The following is a 20,357-nucleotide window of genomic DNA, read 5'->3' as shown; positions in this document are numbered from 1 at the left end:
CCTATAACACCAAATGCTGTTTTGAGAGTACTTGGCTGGAAGAAACTGTTAGCAGACAGAGGAAAGTACAGATGACTTGATTCATATTTTTAAGCACCGAAAAAAATGTGATATTTGTTTTGTGTTTGTTAGAGGTCAAAAGTTTTAGAATTCTAGTTCAGGGTCCACTAATAAGGTCCTGTGTTTCCTAGGTCCAAGAAAATAGAGACTTCTTAGGTTTTTTTTAATCTCTCTAATGGGAATATTTTATGATTATGGAGCCTATATCCACTAATTTATTTTGAGAAGTACATAAAATAATATAATTTCTTTTTTTTAAAATTGGCACCTGAGCTAACATCTGTTACCAATTTTTTTTTTTCTTCTTCTTCTTCTTCCCAAAGCTCCCCCAGTACATAGTTGTACATTCTAGTTGTAGGTCCTTCTGGTTGTGCTATGTGGGACGCCACCTCAGCATGGCCTGACTAGTGGTGCCATGTCTGCGCCCAGGATCCGAACCAGCAAAACCCCAGGCTGCTGAAGCGGAAGGTGAACTTAACCACTCAACCACAGGGCCGGTCCCTAGTATAATTTTCTTAATACTGCTCCTAATATGAAAATAGTTACAATTTGTATGTTAGTCAAATAGTCAGATTTTGAATTAAAATGTTCAAAATTACAGTTTAATACTTTTATACCAACCCAGAGACTCAAAAGATAAAAGAGATTATTAGTATTTAACAGTAAGAGAAGAAAATAAGCTATTAATTTTTATGTTAATTTATGATGTAATGAGAAATCAAATCGAGACAGATCACTGAAAAAATGTAAAGGCAAAAATATAATTTTCCATTTTGAGGTCAGAACTACCATGAATCTTAGGTAAATTGACCTTTCTACAAATGGCAATTGTTTTTCTAAAAATAATAGTTTAGGGCTTTTATGGATCTCCTCCAAGAACTTAAATATTTGTTATTATTTGGCAAGTTTTACAGAATAAAATATCCAATGGTTGATTTTATGATAATGTAACTATGATGCCAGGGAGCCCAGATATACTAACTAGTAAACCTGCACAACCATGTATGTATTTTGGTGTTCCTTTCATTCCCCCCCCGCCAGGATACTTCCTATAGAGCTGGGGTACGACCATGGGCTTGGGTTGACACCAGAGGTCCACTGGCAAAAATTAAAAGAAGAGTGAGAACAGATTGTTGGAGCTAGTGATGGATGAAGAATAAAGGTGAATAAAAGTAAAAGTAGATTGAATGGTCCTGGGAATGTGGAGGGAAAGTAGAACATGAAAGTCTGAGACAGATGGAGGGAAATTCCCAAAGGAGAAATGAACAATTTAGTGACTTGAGAGATCGGGGCATCAAGTTTTATTGAGAATTTAGTTGCAGAAGAGCAAGAGATAGAAGAAATTAGCCGAGTTCTAGGGTCTATGGAGAAATGCTAGCTCCAAAAATTATGGAGTTTGGGACATCTCCCTTTGGGTTGAAAGAGAAATGGGAAGAATTGCTTTACGCTGAACTATGGTGACATCTGGATCCTCCAATTAAAACACATCTGTTAATTTGAAACTGAAGATCTGAGAGGCTGGAGGTGGAAAAAGTTTAGGAGACAAAAGCAATCTGCACTGTTGCCACTAATTTGCCTTCCGGTATAGGGACGGAGTGATGCGCACCGCAGCGGGATTAGATGAGGCTAATCATTAAAATCCTGGGGAGATTTTAAAAAACAGAGAAAGTCCTAGGAACCATCAGGATTATGGTATGATGCAAAGAGTGATGCCAGTTGCTTCAAAACCGGATTTCATCATTTCCTAAATGGCAGTTCTTCAACAATTTACTTAATTTCTCTTGAGCCAAGGTTTTCTCACCTGTAAACTGGAGTGAATAATAGCTATTTTATAGTGTTAGAATGTGCACTGTACGTGCTTTCCTACTAAGCGTTAACTTCTACATCCTTCATTTGTATGTATTATGTGTTCCAGATGCCTTACATTATAGCTAAAACAAAGCAAAAGCCATACTCTTAAAATCTTGGCTGAGAGTGTAATTTAGCCAGTTTAGTAGAAAGGTGGGCTATAAATTAGGAGTGACGGACCAGATACACTATTTGCATTTTGAGGAATTGAATGAATGGCAACAGCACAAAAAATGAGGGTAGATGATACAAAGTCTTTTTTTTAGGATGCCCTTGTTGTTTTGATAGATTGGCATGACCACGCAGATACCATATGTGCAATTTTGTAAAATATAATTTCTCCACTTACAACATGAGAATGTTCCCTCTCATTCAATATTTTTCAAAACCACATGTTTTTGTTTCATTCAATTTTTATATTTTGTGTTTAAGGCTACACAGCATTTCATTGAAAAGCTATTCCATGATATTTAACTAAAACTCTAAAGGGAGAGGCTTAGTTGCTTTTTAAGTATTTATTATTATAAATCAGGTATAATTAACATTTTCTTTCATATATCTTTGTGTATATCTCTGATTATATCTTTAGGATGAATTCCTAGAAATGGAAGTCCTGAGGTTTCAGTACACATTGCCAAATTACCTGGAAGAATGTTTCTACAAATTTATGTTTCGTTAATGGTGCATTGGGTTATCATTTCACCACATCCTTGCCATTACTGTGGCATTGCTATTTTCTTTTTAAATTTATGTGAGGTTTTCAGATACTCAAAAAGAATAATAGCTAACATGCATATAGTGGTTACTTTGTGCTAGGCACTGTCCTAGTATCTTACATATGTATTAGGCTGGTTCTAAGGTGGCATACAAGATCCCCCACATCCTAGTGTGCGTTACTTGCATAACCCCAGGATTGCAAATGTGGTGAGATATCACTCCCATGATTGTGTTCACATTATGTAGCAAAGGGATTTTTGCATGTGTAATTAAAGTCCCAAATCAGTGACCTGACACAGAGACTATCCAGGTGGGTCTGACCTAATTACGTGAACCCTTTAAATCTAGAGGTCAGAAATTAAGGGTGAGAAGGATTCAATACAAGAGAGATTCTCCATGGCTGGCTTTGAAGATGGAAAGCTTGCTGTAACAAGGAACTTGTGCAGCCTCCAGAACCTCACAGCAGCCCCAGCTGCAGCAAGAAAGAAACAGGGACCTCAGTCCTATAACCACAAGGAACTGAATTCTGCCAACAAGAATGAACTTGGAAGTAGATCTTCCTCCAGGATTACCAGACAAGAACTCAGCTGAGCTAACACCTTGGTTTCAGCCTTGTGAGATCCTGAGAAGGAACTTAGCTACACCATGCAGGACTTCTGACCTGCGTTACTATAAGCTAATAAAGTGCATTATTTTAAGTTGCTAAATTTGTGGTAATTTGTTACACAGCAATAGAAAACTAATACAACATATATCATCTCACGTAATCCTCATCACTTACATGAGGTAGGCATTATTGTTAATACCACTTTCAATTTAAAAACTAGAGCAGAGAAAGTGAGTTGAAGAGGCCAAGATCATAAAGCTAATTAGTCTCTGGGGCAGCGTTCGAATCCAGGTGTTTTGGCACCTGAAATCAGACTTTTCATCATCACTCTCTTCCTTGACTCTTAAGGTATCTTACTGCTTGAAAAGGGTTTTTTTTGAATACTTGTTAAGCAGAACTTTTTTCCCCATGTGTTCTCTTTTTATTCTTAATGAGTTTCCTTTCTAGTGTGTACATGTGTGTTTTTCTAAGTTACTTAACATTCTTTTTCTCAGTATACATGAATATTGTGTTTAGAGACATTTTATTATAGCTATAAAGAGGACACTTTGGTTTGTGATTCTTAGTATTTTTACATTACCTTTGCAGAAGAAATAGGTCATGAATCCTCTTCATATCTAGGTGACTTCAAAGAGTTTAAATGAGAATTCTTTGGGATTTCTTCATATTGTCCATTATGTTCTATGTTTTTTTCTCCATTAATAAATCGCTTTTCTTTTAAATAAATAGATCATAATAATGTTGCTGAGTCCTTATTTGGTGTTAGAAACTAAATTTTGTGACTATATTTTCTCATTTGCACTTACAATGACTCTGAATAAATAGTATTACCTCTTTATCATTGAGCAACGTGAAGCTTAGAATGTAACTTATGTATTTTGGGTGTAAGGCTCTTTTGGCAGCAAATATTTTGAAACCTAAGTATACATTCTGATTTGTAAAAGTTTAAAAACAAAACATGGAAAAAGAGAGGAAATAAAATTTGAATACATTACTTTTTTTTAATAAATCTTTTAAGATTTTATTTTTCCTTTTTCTCCCCAAAGCCCCCCAGTACATAGTTGTATATTTTTAGTTGTGGCTCCTTCTACTTGTGGCATGGGGGATGCCACCTCGGCATAGCCTGATGATTGGTGTCATGTCTGCGCCCAGGATCCAAACCGGCAAAACCCTGGGCAGCTGAAGCAGAGGACGTGAACTTAACCACTTGACCACGGGGTCCGCCCCATGAATATATTACTCTTATGAAGAATGAACACGTAATGAACTGAATAATCTTGGAAATGTTTTTATATTGGAAACATTGGAATTACTTTTATGTTTAAAAAATTATAAAAACATAGACTGTGTTTTAGCCTTTGAGTTAGAGATTCTTCAAGAGGTAATAGGTATGCATATGTCTTAAAAATGATTACAGTAGTATACACCAAACTTGATCCACAAGATTTCAGTTGATGCTTTGCACTGGAAAGGAGGTCTATGACCAAATAAGTCTGGAAAATTCTGAATACTATCTACCCTTTGTGGAGAACTTCACTGCTCATTAGCATAATAAAGGCTCTGCAGGAATGGGTATTGTTTAAATTTTGTCCAGATTCTTCCGGTTATTTAACCACAGAATATTTTTTTCATGGACTATTCAATAACCTTTCTCAGAACTTATGTCTCAATTTGGAAAAATCTTCACCAGTTTGACATTTTGAAGGTCCTACCATTGCTATTCATTAATGATTTTAGGATTTGTTTTCACAATTATAAAAACATAAGATAGATAGAAAAACACTATCTCATACAATGCTAACTTCACCAGCTAAAGTCCAATGATTTAATTGCAGTTAACATGGAAAAATAGAAAAACTCTCCAATCAAGAAGCTAGCCAATCATGGCTTTTTAAAATCCCTCAGTAAGTGATAATACTTAGGAAGCCATTGAAAACCCTGAGTATTATTTTGCTCCTTCCATTCTTGGCTTATAAACAGAAAAGGATAACTAGCAATAACAACTAAAATTGCACACAATTTCTTATTATGTCCCAAATTCTGTGGTGAAAAGTGTTCTATCCAGACCTGTCAATCTACAATATCACTCAGGTTGATAACTGAATTTTACAGAAAGGGAAACAGAGGCTCATATAGCTGAAGTAACCTGCCCAAATTTATAGAGGCAGTAAGATAGCGTGTCTGGGAGCTGAACTACATACTGCCTGACTGCAAAGTCCATTATGCTTTCCACTGATTATTATGCTGTACTGCCTAAAGAACTGTTAGGGAACCCAAAATTACAATACTCTATTAGCTCAGGGTATGCATTTCTAGAAGCAGGTATGCTACTAGCTGGCTAAATCGTCCATTTGAGGGATGTATATACATATATCCCTAAAATATATATATATATATATACCACAGTGCAGTCCCAATATAAATGAGCACATTTTTTGTAAATTAGCAATCACTCTTTCTCTTCAGATTCTCAGATATTACATTAGGGCATGACATTCCCTTTTTCTACTTGGCTCTGGTAGACTCTGAAACTTCCACCAGGCTCATATTATCTGCTTCCCTTTACCTTGAGACACATTAAATCCCAGGAAAATGAGTATATTAACTCTCAGCATGCAACTTTGGTTTCTTGGTAGCTGATTCAGCATTATCACTTGCCAAGGATTATTGCTTAGATTTGTCCACCAGAACACAATATAAATGGCAGCAAGTGAGGCCAGAGCAGAAGAAAAACATTTCTGAGAAATTTTAACTTTTATCAAATGTTACTGAAGAACTTTAACTCGAGAGTGGGGATTCATCGAATAATAGTATATGTGTGAGAACACTTAGAGATTGGCAAAATACATATTACTATATTTTCTTACACAAACATTATTTAATTGCTTATATTCCATATTAATCTAAAAATTGTAATTAATTACATTTAATTTACAATTAATCCATAGATTCAATTTATGATGATGTCTGTGTGTGTATCAGAAAGAGAACAGTAGGATAATGAAACAGCATAGTGCAGGGAGTCACGGAATGGGGAATGTATTCAGATGAAATCCCCTGTTAAACTAGGGGGGCTCAAATGGAGTTTGTACAATAAAAGTCTGCAGTATAAAATTTACCTGGCTTAATGACATTTATGTTATGTGGATGTTGTCACACTGAAGAGCATTAACAGAGAAGCACATGAAAGGAAGGGACCATCTTAGGAGGTAATGAGTGTGTGTCATTGGGAGGGAACAAGAAAAGGGTACGATGACTATCTAACAAGATTATTCACTTATTTATCCAGTCAGCAAAACAATTTTGGAGCATATAATATGTATCAGGCATCATATTCAGTGTTGTTGATACAGAAATAAAGGAAACCCTCTGCCACCCAGAATTATAATTGAGATAGTTAAATAAAAGATTATAGAGAGGTCAAAGAAGTGACTGCAATGACCACACCAAGAAGCCAGAGCAGGGAGCACAGGACAGGCCTGAGGTAGCCCTGAGGCTGCTCTCGTTGGCCCTGACCATAAGTTGTGTGAAGATCTCGGAATGTGGAAGGTTATAATGGAGTCCCCAAGCTCGGTTTCTCTTCTGACAATCAACCCAAGGGGACTTCGGTGGGCATCATGGGAGAGTCTACTTGAGGCCCCTCACCAACTCAGATAGCACAGTGGCCAAATAATAGAAAATTTTAAGTATAGGTTTTAGGAGCTACAAAGGAGAAATTTTGAGAAAGTAAAGCAATAATTTTTTTAAATAACTTTTGGAAATCTTTCCCAGACCCTTTCTGCCTCAATATGCTGACAGCATTACAACCAGTATTACCTGGGCAATGACTGATGACAAATATTGATTTTCCATGGCTAGCCTAAGCTGGGATAGAAAAGGAAATGAAATTTTTGTAAATACACTCAGGAGTCCTGTTTAGGAAAGTATTTGCTTCATTTATTAAATATCCTGTGATATATCCATAACATGACAACAACTAACTGTATCAACACACACTTAGAAAACAAAACCAAAATGCGTTTTTGACCCTGACAGCAAACACAAAAAGTCAAGGAGACTGAGACAGTAAGTCTAAATAATCAGGCTCACAGGATGCTAAGGGCAGGACTTAAGTGGAGAGTTCTGTGCAACTCTAAAATTCCTGTGTTGTGGTCTGGGGACCATCTGATCACCCCATGCTTTTTCACCTTCTTCCAAAGCCTTCCTAATCTCTGCCTTTCTTTCATCCAGTATTTAATGCATTACACCCAATACATAGTGTATGGCTGTTGTTATTTTGCAGAAACAAATGCTCCGTTTCCCACTAAAGAATCATTGTGGGAATCCCTCTCTGAGACTTACCTCTGTCATAGGTAAAATGAACAATCCAGGAAGGAATTAGTTCTACAAGCCAGTTCTATGCTTCAAGGGGAAGGGAAGACTAAAATATTCAAAGGGGATACATGAGAATCAAATGAGTATTTGCCAAAGGACTTTATAGTCAATACTGTTTAAAGATATAATTTGTATAAGAACTACTTTCACCTGGTAGTTGGTGGTTTTTGTTTAAAATAATATTGTTTCATGGGGCTGGCCCCATGGCCGAGTGGTTAAGTTCGCATGTTCCACTGTGGCGGCCCAGGGTTTCGCTGGTTCGAATCCTAGGCGTGGACATACCACTGCTCGTCAGGTCACATTAAAACGGCGTCCCACATGCCACAACTAGAAGGACCTGCAACTAAGATATACAACTATGTACCGGGGGGATTTGGGAAGATAAAGCAGGGAAAAAAAAAAAGATTCTCAACAGTTGTTAGCTCAGGTGCCAATCTTTTAAAAATAAATAAATAAATAATATTGTTTCAAATGTGCATGTGAGTCAGGAAAAATATAGAAATGTGTTTGTGCACCACCCTTTGTTGTTGAATTGGAAAATAATGTGTTCAGCTCATCCAATTGAAGTACAAAGACTCTGGAAATAAATCACATGACTACTATTTACCTTTTTGGCCATGAGACTAAAATGAATGGCAAAGTTGATCTTGCATCAAGTAGTTTTCTTGTTAAAGGGTGAGCCTCTGAATTAGCACTGACATTTATTAAGGTCATCATAATCTTGAATTAAATTCTTGAAAAGTTATGTTGAGTCTGTATTCTCAGAGCATGCACATTCAACAATTTCCAGGTCCAACACTTTAGTCTATTATAACAGACCTAAACAACTGACTGAGCAATTGAAGGATCCCAACTGATTCATTGAGATATGTGAAACAGCCAAATGTGATCATTAGCTTGAAAATCAAATCTAGTCCTTGCTCCTTGATTCACAAAATGGTAATTAAAGAGTAATAATGCTGCTTAGGACCAACACCCTTTCTATACCTATAAAAGTCTTCTATTATCAGGTATTAAATTTATACGAAGTAAAAAATAACTCTGATCAATAATATTTTGAGTTATGGCCTACCATAGTACAAAAGTTAATTCGATTTCTCATTTGTTCGAATTACCCATAGCACAATTTCCGCATTGTGAAAGCTGTCCCAAGCTTTCTTACCCTGGTGTAATTTCCATTTCTCTAAAATCTCACCCTTCTAATTTCAGCAATGAGGGGTTATTCGCCAAACTAGCATATTTCCATTACAGACATAGAGTTGTCTACCTATGTTATAGGGGAAGCTATTAATAATTCATTTTACTGAATCCATTTTTGTGAGACATAAGAGATCCAAGTAAACTCACCTATGAATCTAGCAAGTGACTTTTAGCAAATAAAGAAGTATGAAGCAGTAAAGAGACACTACTAAAAAACCCTATTTAAAAATATACTTGATAATTTTGATTTTGCCTGACGTAAAGGTTTTTGCACAGGCTGTATAATCCATTTACTAGTCTATCTGATTTGTTAGCCTGCTCTTTAATGTCACCTGTGTTAATGCTGAAAGTGCTGCCCCTGAAGTGCTTTGCTCATGTTAATTGATAAAAACTAAACACTTCCCATTATCCTAACTCTTATTGAAAAATAACATACTGACATATCAAATCAATTTAACTTTAAATAATGTATTGGCTAAATATTAAATATATTAAAACATGGTTTAAGCATGTAGTACCTTATTTGCTACATTGCTAACACTAAATCTAATAGACTAAGGTTAACATTATAAAAATAAAGTATACATCAGAATGTTTAAATGAATGGTAAAAGAGAAAATAGAGTTAGGAATCTCATCTGAATAATAATAAAGTAGGAAAAGTGTAACAGCTTTATGATGATTTTCCCTCTCGCCAAATACAGGAGAAAAAAAATGTTATAATGGAAATGTTTTAATTTAAGAAAGTGCCTAGGGTAAAATATGATGATAGATGTGATTTTTATTTCAAAGCCACATAAAATGAATTTTTTATTTCCAAAAAAAAGCAAAAGGTTTTAAATTAAAAAAAAAGTATATGTGTATCTTTACAATAATCTGTATTAAATTTCAAATATAATCTTAAAACAAACAGTTTTTAGGTTGCTGCAATGTGTAATTTTTTATATATGAGATAGATTACAAAGGTAAGGACATGGCTGCATTAATGAAGCATGCTCTGGACATTAAGTTAAAAAAATTCTTAATCTAATATGTCAAAACATGTATTTAATCTTCCTCGCTGTCCATAGCCTGAACATAAATTTCAAGCTTTTTTTAATGATTAAAATGACTGATACTTTAAAAAATATTTCTTGGGGCCAGCCCTGTGGCCAAGTGGTTAAGTTTGAGCACTCCACTTCAGCAGCCCAGGGTTTCACCAGTTCAGATCCTGGGTGTGGACCTAGCACCACTCATCAAGCCATGCTGAGGCAGTGTCCCACATGCCACAACTAGAAGGACCCACAACTGAAAAATATATACAGCTATGTACTGGGGGACTTTGGGGAGAAGAAGGAAAAATAAAATCTTAAAGAAAACTGTTTCTTAATTTATTCTCTTATTCAATAAATTACTAATCACTACAAATATAAAGAGAAAGAGGAAAGAAAGTATTGTGCAAAAGGAGACAAAGTTGTATATAGTGGTCTCTGTTAAAACCTACATTTGAATCTTAATGTTTGCACTAAAGGAAAAACAAATGGTCTTGCTTGGCCATCTCTCACAGAGCAGCCTTACATGGTTTTCATTTGCCTTGTTTCATCCTTCACTTGGACAGGAACCTCTTAACTGTTTTCTTTCATGCTTTTTTCCTCTCTCTTGCCTTCACTCCAGCACACACACACACACACACACACATACACACTCTCTCTCTCTCTTTCTCCCTCTCTCTCTCTCCTGTAGTCTCTGCAGTAAAAGCTACCACAGTTATCTCCCGGAGCTGTCTCATGCAGACATGTGCCAGTGGATGAGAGGAAATGCTGATTGAGAAAGGGTTTGTCTACTTTTCATCCAAAACATATGAATCACTAAGGAAATTATAAAAAGCAGCAACAATATACTCTGGTTTTATTCAGAACCTTTCCCTTAGCGATTATTAAAAGGATGATATTTTTAGCCAAAGAAAGCAAAATGCATCTGCAGCAGCTGGTTGCCAAGGAAACAGAATAATTTAAAACCATGTGGAACTCTGCTCTCTAATTTTCATCAATTCCCCTTCATTCTTGGAGGTAGCTTTACTTGGAATTTATAATTTCCAAAAAATATAACTGCTTGGACTTATTTTCTCCAACACATTTCAGGAGGTGAATATCTGTATCACCTTAAATTCCAGTCTAGGAGGTGGATTCGTTTCTACTATCATTTTGTGTTAAAAACCAAGATCAGAAGAAATTCATCAATAATTAGAAGCATGGCAACATTTCAGTAAAATATAATGATTTTTGAAATCTAGAAATAGTACAAAATAAACCATGAAAGAATATTTGCTTGGGTCAATGTGACACTTACATGTGTAAACATACTATTAACTATATTTAGTACATTTAGGAAATTTAAGATAGCTCTCCATTCACTTAGATAATCTTTACCCAATATTCAGAGGTTTATCGTCCCCTTTTTTAAATTTTGCAAGACCTTTTAGGTTTTTGTCTGCTATTCAAAGACAAAATCCATCTCTCCAACAAAAACAAAAAGCAAAGACAAGTCCAAAAAAATCCTTAGAAATGATGCATACGCATTCCTATTAGTTTGTGATTCATTCAAAGGAAACATTTTAAAAATAGATGAACAAATCATTTAATCATTGAAAGGCTTTTATTTTACTATCATAATCAACAAGTATTCATTGATTGCCAATGTGCCCAAGTCATTAACAATCTTTTTAAAAAGAAGCTAGATTTTAATGAAGTTCCCCCATCCTTAGTTGACCTATATTTATGAACTAAAATAATTAAATGACTTGGAGCAAAATTATTTTTTTATATGTCTTTACTGTAAGTGTGTTGTTTAGCCTACATATTTAGAACTCTCCCCTATTTTCCCTCATGGAAAATAAGAGATAATATTAAGAGACATAAGCAACTGGTAAAGTAAAATCTTAACTTTTGAGCTGTTAAAAAAATATATATATTGCCCTCGGGATATTACCAACAATATAAATGCTGTGATGGAATTCTTGTCTAGATATATTTGATTGATACATAAAACTACCATTGAAACTTGCCTATTAAGATGCTATTTTTTATAGCAATGTTAAATCCTTCACAAACAGGTTTCTGAGCTTTTAAAATGAGAACGGCCCCATGCATGTTGGCAAATATAGACAGTTGTTTAATTATCATATAAGCTTACAATTTACTAAATAAAATGATACAACTACTCAATAGCATGAGATTTATCAAGAGCAGTAAGTTAAACAGAAGGGCTTAAATGCACATGAATCATTCATTCTAAATTAGCGCAAAGAGTCTACAACCTCCAAAAATTATTTTCCTTAACCATTTATTATATTGTAAACATTAAAAGACATCACAGGAAATTAAATACTGTATATTCAGAGAAAGCCCCATTTTCTCAGGACCTGTGGAATTTACCCAGCTCTCCTCATCCTTTGATTCCCAATAACATAAGATCGAACAAAAACAAAAAAGGACAGATGATGACTCATTTTACCTATTAATTTTGCTTCAATAACACTTGCTTAGAAAGTTATCCAGAATAAGACATGCCTCGGGTGTTTTTATGAGCTAAGGATTTTGCAGAAAGAACAGCTCATTGCAAATCTTCCTCAATAATGAAAGTGACAGGCTTTCGGGAAATGACTTCAGAATAATTATCATACCATAAAATTGTGTCAATAAGAATTGAGAAGCATTCTCTTTTGAGGAAAAAGAATTTTTTTCTTCTTTTTTGCTCTTACCTGTAAATATGGTTTCTGTACTTCGGCTCGGTCAGAGCAGACTGAAGAGTTCACTCCTCCCTCGTCCTATCCATCAGGCAGCAGCCAACCAATCACAAAAGCCAGATCCTGGCATTCTCGGGCTCATGCTCCCTGCTCTGTTTCCATCCCTTGTTCCCTCCCACCCTCATTCTTTTAGAGGACAAATCCTTGCAGTTGGGAGAGAGGAAAAGAGGCGAGAAATGGAATATGGAGAGGGAAGAAAGAGGTGAAAGATCTTTCAAAGAATAGCTGCAAACCATGGAAAATATCTTCAGACGAACTCACCCGAAGCAAAATGTGCTGCTTTGGATTTAGGAAAATAGGGCTAATCAATGCCTCTCCAACCTGAAATCAAAGCAAAACGCTCATGGTAAAACCTACGTAAATTGTCTATTTTTGCAGCTCCCACTCATCTTCCTCAGTGAAAAAAATTTATCTTCTCATTGTACATTTTGATATGTAGATGGAAAAAGTTGAGACTGAACATCAAGATAATTCATATTCAGTTTGTATATTCAGTTTGCAAAGAGATAAAATTAAAATGGATCAAGACCCTTTACATTGAGGTATCCTACTATTTGCATTTGAATCTCTGTTTGGCACTGTTTCCGTTTTAAACCAGTTTCAGAGCCTAATTATTATGAAAAAGACATTTTATTCTGAGTATTAGAATATTCAAATATTTCAGTTATGTGGTTTGTGTTACTTCAGATTCCTTAAATGTCGACATCGATTTGCCTGTGTGAATAATGGAGCTTGTTAAAGATTAAAAAGAGATCTTGGTTGCCACGTCTCAAAGTGACTAATTGAACTTCAATTTTATTCTAATAACCTTGGGCAAAATCATTTCACTCCTGAACTAAGAAGCATAATATGTACAAGAAGACAATTGAGGAAAACATCAGGTTAGAGTTCTCCAAAGCAACAAAGCAAATTTGTTCACAGCTTAAAGGAGGGTAGGCTGGGACTAAAAAAGAATTCAAACTATGTACAGGTTGTATTCTTAATTCAAAATATATAATACAAACCATGGTTCTTTATGATAAAGAGCGCTATTAACTGAGCTTCTGCTAGTGGAGGTGGTCCAAAAAAGTTTCCTTGGGAGATGTAGACTAAACAATGATTTTATTTCCACCTTAGAGGTGTGTGCTCTCTACCTGAGACATTTATAGGCTTTGCTATTAAATTTCTTAAATCAGTAATGAGTCCTCATGGAAATAAGACCAAAGGGAGAAAAAAAGTGAGAAGCACCAAGAAAGTATTCTTTAGCTCCCAAAGTAACTGGCATAAGGGCAAATCATTGGTAGTCCAGCAATAACTGTACAGAAGGGGCTTAGGGGTGTCAATCTTGTTAGGAGGGGAGTGGCTGGTGACTTGACCTGAAACCAACTTTAGATGAATGCGCGCTGATTTTACTTAGCTTGCACCGTATTTTGGAGTAGCTTCTGGGAGACTCTGCTAGAGATAAAGAGAAGGTTAAACTACCCTTTATTCCCACCTTACTGCTGGGAACAGCTGGAGGAATCCCTAGGACAGCAGTTCTTAAAGTGGGGGTTGGGGGCCATCTACATTAGAATCACTGCGAGGAGACGTTAAAAAATGCGGATCTGTGGGCCGCCCTGCAGACTTAAGGAATCAGCATTTGAGGATTTGTGACTTGGCATCTTAGCAAGCTCTCCCAAGTTCTTATGCGAAGTGTGCTGTAGGTCAGCAACTCAGCAGACAAGTGTTCCTTGGGCATAAACTCTAACTACATTGCTTCTAGTTAGATTGCGGCACCATTATCTCAGCTAGAGGAAGAAAAAGAGGTTTGGAGGGGAAAATAATATTTAATTTGGACGTTTTGAATTTTTTGAAGATTCAGATTGAAATATTAGGTAGTCAGCTGAAATCAGGGATAGATCTGGGGTGTAAGCATAATCTGGAAATCATCTAGGATGTGGTTAAAGCAATGAGAGCGGATGAGTGCCCTTAGGGTAGGGCTTCTCAAAATTGTGAGCCAAGGAAGTCCTTTATCTGAATTAAAAAAGCAGACTCGGGGCCAGCCTGGTGGCATAGTGGTTAAGTTTCTGTGCTCTGCTGAAGTGGCCTGAGGTTCGCTGGTTCAGATCCCAGGCGTGGATCTACGCACTGCTTATAAAGTCATGATGTGGTAGTCATCCCACATATAAAATAGAGGAAGATGGACACAGATGTTAGCTCAGGGCCAATCTTCCTCAAAAAGAAAAAAAAAAATCAGACTAATAGACTCCACCCCATACCTGCTTAATCAGTATCTCTCGACTGGACTTAGAAAGCTCCTTTTTCTTTTTTTCAACTGAAGATGATTTGCCCTGAGCTAACGTTCATTGCCAGTCTTCCTCTTTTTTTTGCTTGAGGAAGATTAGCCCTGAGTTAACACCTGTGCCAGTCTTCCTCTATTTTGTATGTGGGTGGCCATCACAGATTGGCTGATGAGTGATGTAGGTCTACACCCGGGACCTGAACCTGTGAACCCGGGCTGCCAAAGTGGAGCATGCCAAACCACTAGAAATCTCCACTTTCAATACATTTCCCAGCTAACTTTCACATACACTAATGTTTGAGAACTATCGCTCTAGAAACAGAAGCAGATTGAGAATGAAACTCTGGGGATTATGTACATTTAAAGAACAAACAGAAGAAGTGCAACGAAGTAAAGAGGCTTAGGAGGGACAGTTAGACAGGAGGGAAGCCAAGAGAGTGGTGTAGCAAATCCAGGAAGATGCAGGATCAAAGGCTATGGCAAGTCCTAGTGCCTTGCTATGCAAAGTGCAGTTCACGGAAGTCAGCTAAGGTAGCCCCTGGAGCTTGTTATGATGCAGAATCTCAGGCCCCACCCCAGTAAACTGAATCACAGTCAGCATTTTAACAAAATCCCCAGGTAAGTCATACGCACATTTAAGTTTTATTTTTTTAATTTATTTTTTTCATCGAAACATATTTGACGTATCACATTGTATAAATTTAAGGCATATAACATGTTAATTTGATACATTTATATATTGTAATATGATTGCCATTGTAGCAATAATTAACACCTTTATCATGCTGCACAATTATCCTTTCTTTTTACTAGTTGGAATAATTGGCTCCTAGTCTTTTAGCAAGTCTGATGATTATAATGCAATATTGTTGTCTATATTCACTGTACTGTGCATTACATCTCTAAGGCTTATTTACTATTTGTTGTAAGTTTGTACTGTAGGGGAGCAGAATTTACCACCCCAAAATGTGGTCTCTTTGGTTTTAAAAGACTCAGAAAGAAACTGTCACCTTTCCCTTAACTGCCTTAAGGAATTTAAGATAGAAGGCCTGTTCCAGGAAGGAGGTATCACCATAGACAACTATGGTATAATATGAACCAGGAAGGGTAGACGGGGAGGAACCCAGCAAGGCCCATTTGATCAAAGTCCTCCATGTGTCCCATTGTCTCTGCATGGCATGGAAAACATTTGTTTACCAAACATTTGCTTTTCCATCTCCAGGTGAATTGTCTTCCTTCCCTCTGAAGTCCCAAACCACTACCCCCAACATCCTCTTTTATCTTTAGCTGAAGAAGGTATTTAGGTTGTGGCTTCAGCCATTTTGGACAGTTACTCAATTTTCTTGGGTTTCTCCTGTGTATACATGTTATTAAACTTTGTTTGATTTTCTCCTGTTAATCTGTCTCACGTCAATTTAATTCTTAGACCAGCCAGAAGAACCTAGAAGGGTAGAGGAAAATTTCTTCTTCCCCTACAGTGAAATTGAACGACAGCTGTCCTGTCCCCCTAACTCCCATGCCTTGGTAGCCACCATTTTATTCTCTGTTTTTACAAGTATGCTTTTTAAGAGTCCACATATAAGTGATATCATACAGTGCTTGTCTTTCTCTGCTGACTTAATTTTTAGAGCCCTGTTGTCTATTGAATTTGACTTTTAGTTCTTGGTGAACTGAAAGAAAACAGTTTCAGGGGAGTAGTTGAGGCAGGAGGCATACTGAAGTGGTTTTAAGAATGAATGAGAAATAAAGAAATGAAGACAAGTTCAGTGCTTCACAAACACCCAGAACAAGGATTTTCTAGCACATTGCTCACCAGGCTGTTTCTTCAGTCTGAAGAATCTGAATATGAACAGAGGCATAAAGTGGCCTTGTGTGCTGTGGCAGGTCTCTACCTTGACCGCTCTTCTGACAGAAGTGATGGGGATAACGGAGGATGATGGTGAGAGAGAAAGATGCTTTCCTAAGGACCAGTGACAGTGGGAGCCTTGATCACCACAGGAACTCAGCTGCATGTTACCAAAAGCAAAGGGAACACACCTTCTGGGAGTAGTCTCAGTAACTTTAAAAATCTTCTATGACAAAGAAATCTTGTAAAATCTCTAAGGTTAAATACCATTATTAAATAATTGAAGAATTCTTAAAAGCTGGAAAATGAAGATAACCTGAAGGAGTAAAAGAATTGCCAGCAGGTTGTAAGAGGAAGAGACTTCAATATTTTATGTATTAAATGAGTGAAGATTCCTCCAGTTGAGCTGTAGAGGTAAGGTTCTAGGATACTACAAATGACCGCTAAGGAAATAGATGAGGCTTGGCACAGACCAAATGCTTAAACAAAAATTACTCATGCTTATCTGGCTAAATAGACATCTTATAAAACCAGTATTTTTGAGAGTCAAGATCTTGCCAAGTGAATGGAATCGAGATGATCTTGGGGAGAGGTAGTACACGTGTCCAAAATTATGTCGTTCAGGAGCAAGAAAACCCTTGCAAGGAATCAAGCTGTCAAAGATAAAAGACCTTCAAATATATTAACATAAGCTGAAGGATCAGTGGAACTATTTCATGTCTGTGGTCTCATAAACATATCAAGGAATAGAAAAAATATAGAAAGTCATTTTTTCATTCCAGTCTTCACTGAGGAAACCATTAAAGAATTCCTAAACTGCCTTTTGAAAATGAGATTCAGAAGTATCAAATCAAAAGGTGATAAAGAGTACTAAGACAACCCTTGAGCTAACTGAGCCACACATGTCAGCAAGACTTGTTGGCAAGCCCCCAAAGGTTTAAGAACTCAAGGATAAAATTTGGTGTAAGTGGCCAAAGTATTATGCAAGTTGCTATAAATTGTCTGGGTGCCAGGAGGCTATTAGACCATCATTGTGGCCTCTGCCCATGTGAGAGGAAAGCCAGAATAATCATCAGACGGCAAGGGATGCTCAAAGACACAATAAAATCACTTAGGTACCAACGCAACGTAATAAAAATCTATTCATTAGTTGCCTGTAAGAGATTAACAATGTACTTCTACAAGTATGAATTCACAAATATTTATTGAGCATTTGTATGTGAAAGACACTGTTCTTGGTATTAAAATACTGTGATAAAAAATGATTAAAGAAGACCATTTAGGGGGCTGGCCCGGTAGCACAGCAGTTAATTGCTCACGTTCTGCTTCAGTGTCCAGGGCCTCGTCAGTTCGGATCCCAGGTGCAGACATGGCACCACTTGTCAAGCCATGCTGTGGTAAGCATCCCACATATAAAGTAGAGGAAGATGGGCACGGATGTTAGCTCAGGGCCAGTCTTCCTCAGCAAAAAGAGGAGGATTGGCAGCAGATGTTAGCTCAGGGCTAATCTTCCTCAAAAATAAAGAAGACAATTTAGTTGATACAAACAAACTTTACTTACCACTTCATGAAGTGGACAATTTCAGTTTGAAGAACTGCCAAATGGGGCAGAAGGCAGGAAGATTTTACAAGACAAAGAACCAAGAACAGGGGCCAACCCAGTTGTGGAGTGGTTAAATTCTCATGCTCTGCTCAGGGGCCTTGGATTTGCTGGTTCAGATCCTGGGTGTGGACCTACACACTGCTCATCAAGCCATGCTGTGGCAGCATCCCACGTATAAAATAGAGGAAGATTGACACAGATGTTAGCTTAGTGACAATCTTCCTCAAGTAAAAAGAGGAAGATTGGCAACGGATGTTAGCTCAGGGCCAATCTTCCTCACCACAAAAAGAAAACAAAAAAGAATAAAGAGCAAGGAAGAGAAAAATAGAAAATATATGATTGGCCTAGCCCACATACCTTGTTAGGGTGAGAAGGCGCAAAGAAATAAGGATAGAGTCCACAGTTGGCTTGATGTTTCTGGACTGACTGACTGGATATACTCTGTTTCTGGTCAAGTGAAGAATTTCCAGGGATGCAAAAGTTATCTAAGTTTCGGTTTTCTGGTGTGGCACCCTGGGCAGAAGTGGCTTCATCTTGGGCCTCAAAAGTTATTTTAACACTGTGGTACAAAACGAAGTCTCTGACTTTGTGAACCTTCCATTCCAATGAAGCAAATTATATTCTCTATATATACATTCATGGTCTACACTACAGAACTGGAGTGCTGAACTAGTCCATGTGTAGAGCCCCAAATTAAACCACAGATGTAATTCCTGCCCGTGATGCATCCCAGCAGACTGCATAACAAAGAGGAGGATCATGAACTATAGCAAAAAGTAGGGGAGCAAATGTAACAAAGTATTTTTGTGAGAAAAAAATGTGCTTTATGATCTCTTTGTTAAAGAGCTTTTTTCTTTCTTTTTTAAGATTGGCACCTGAGCTAACAATTGTTGCCAATCTTTTTTTTTCCCTTGAGTACATAGTTGTATATTGTAGTCGTGAGTGCTTCTGGTTGTGCTATGTGGGATACTCTCTCAGCACGGCCTGATGCGGGGCCATGTCCGCACCTGGGATCCCAACCAAGGAAACCCTGGGCCGTGGAAGCCAAGCATGTGAACTTAACCACTCGGCCACAGGCCAGCCCCTGTTAAAGAACTTTAAGAGTATAAGGTTTTATGTGGGTAAGTGATCCTTTAAAAGATTGCTTACAAAACCATCAAAAAGTATGACATTTCAGTTAGAAGAGGCTCTGAAAATTGACGTATCAACAATAAAGAATTTGCTGGGCTGCCCCATGCTCGAGTGGTTAAGTTCACAGGTTAAGTTCGGCATGCCAGGGTTTCACCAGTTCATGGATCCTGGGCGTGGACATGGCACCACTTGTCGGGCCATGCTGAGGTGGCGTCCCACATAGCACAACCAGAAGGACCACAACTACGGTATACAACTATGTTTGGGGGGCATTCAGGAGAAGAAGAAGAAAAGGAAAAAAAAAGAGATTGGCAACAGTTGTTAGCTCAGGTGCCAATCTTTAAAAAAAAATTTAAAGAAAATAAGGAATTTGCCTAGTAATGAGATGCTCTCGATAAAAATAAGAATGATAACAGTGGTTTTCTCGGAGATTCTTGCCAAAAACAGCTGTGATTAAGACTGTTAATTTTATAAAAATTAAGCAGTATTGATAAAATGTTCTTGAGGAACAGTAAACTGGTAAGTGTTCTGATTCCACTCACATATCCTGGGGAGGACCACAATAAATAAATGAGAATCAACTACAGAAAACTCTACAGGTCAGCATGAATGGACAGTAAAGTAGTAGGCAATTTTCATTAGGGGTAGATACAAAGTTGTAAGTTAAGAACGAGTAATTCAAACTTTAAAATATGATGATGTTTGAACATCAGTTGTAAATCGGGAAAAGATTGATATCACTTTAGACTGGTTTTTAAATACATTATTTTATGTTGCCGAAAAGTGCTCACAAACCTGCTTGCCTTCCGGAAATATAGTAAATGAGAAATTGAAAAAAGAAGTGTGCATTTATTTTATATAAAAGTGCAGATTGAAACATGGTTGTCACATATCAAGAAAAACATAAAATAACTAAAAAATATCTGGA

The 20,357-nt window shown here is 37.0% G+C and overlaps 1 protein-coding gene across 2 annotated transcripts in view; it reads right to left on the bottom strand.

The window, feature by feature from the left end:
* Positions 1-12,664, bottom strand: part of CSRNP3 (cysteine and serine rich nuclear protein 3) — a 185,893-nt gene extending 173,229 nt beyond the window's left edge. The window contains exon 1 of one of the 2 annotated variants that reach the window (XM_070241979.1): positions 12,545-12,664. The gene's annotated coding sequence lies outside the window, so the exon portion shown is untranslated. The remainder of the gene's footprint in view (positions 1-12,544) is intronic. The other variant, XM_023623064.2, reaches the window with a different exon arrangement.
* Between the last annotated feature and the right edge of the window lie 7,693 nt (positions 12,665-20,357).

The sequence above is a fragment of the Equus caballus genome, chromosome 18, assembly GCF_041296265.1.
Source record: "Equus caballus isolate H_3958 breed thoroughbred chromosome 18, TB-T2T, whole genome shotgun sequence".
NCBI classification, from domain to species: domain Eukaryota; kingdom Metazoa; phylum Chordata; class Mammalia; order Perissodactyla; family Equidae; genus Equus; species Equus caballus.
Note: the sequence above shows the minus strand (reverse complement) of the source record. Positions and strands in the feature narration are given on the sequence as shown.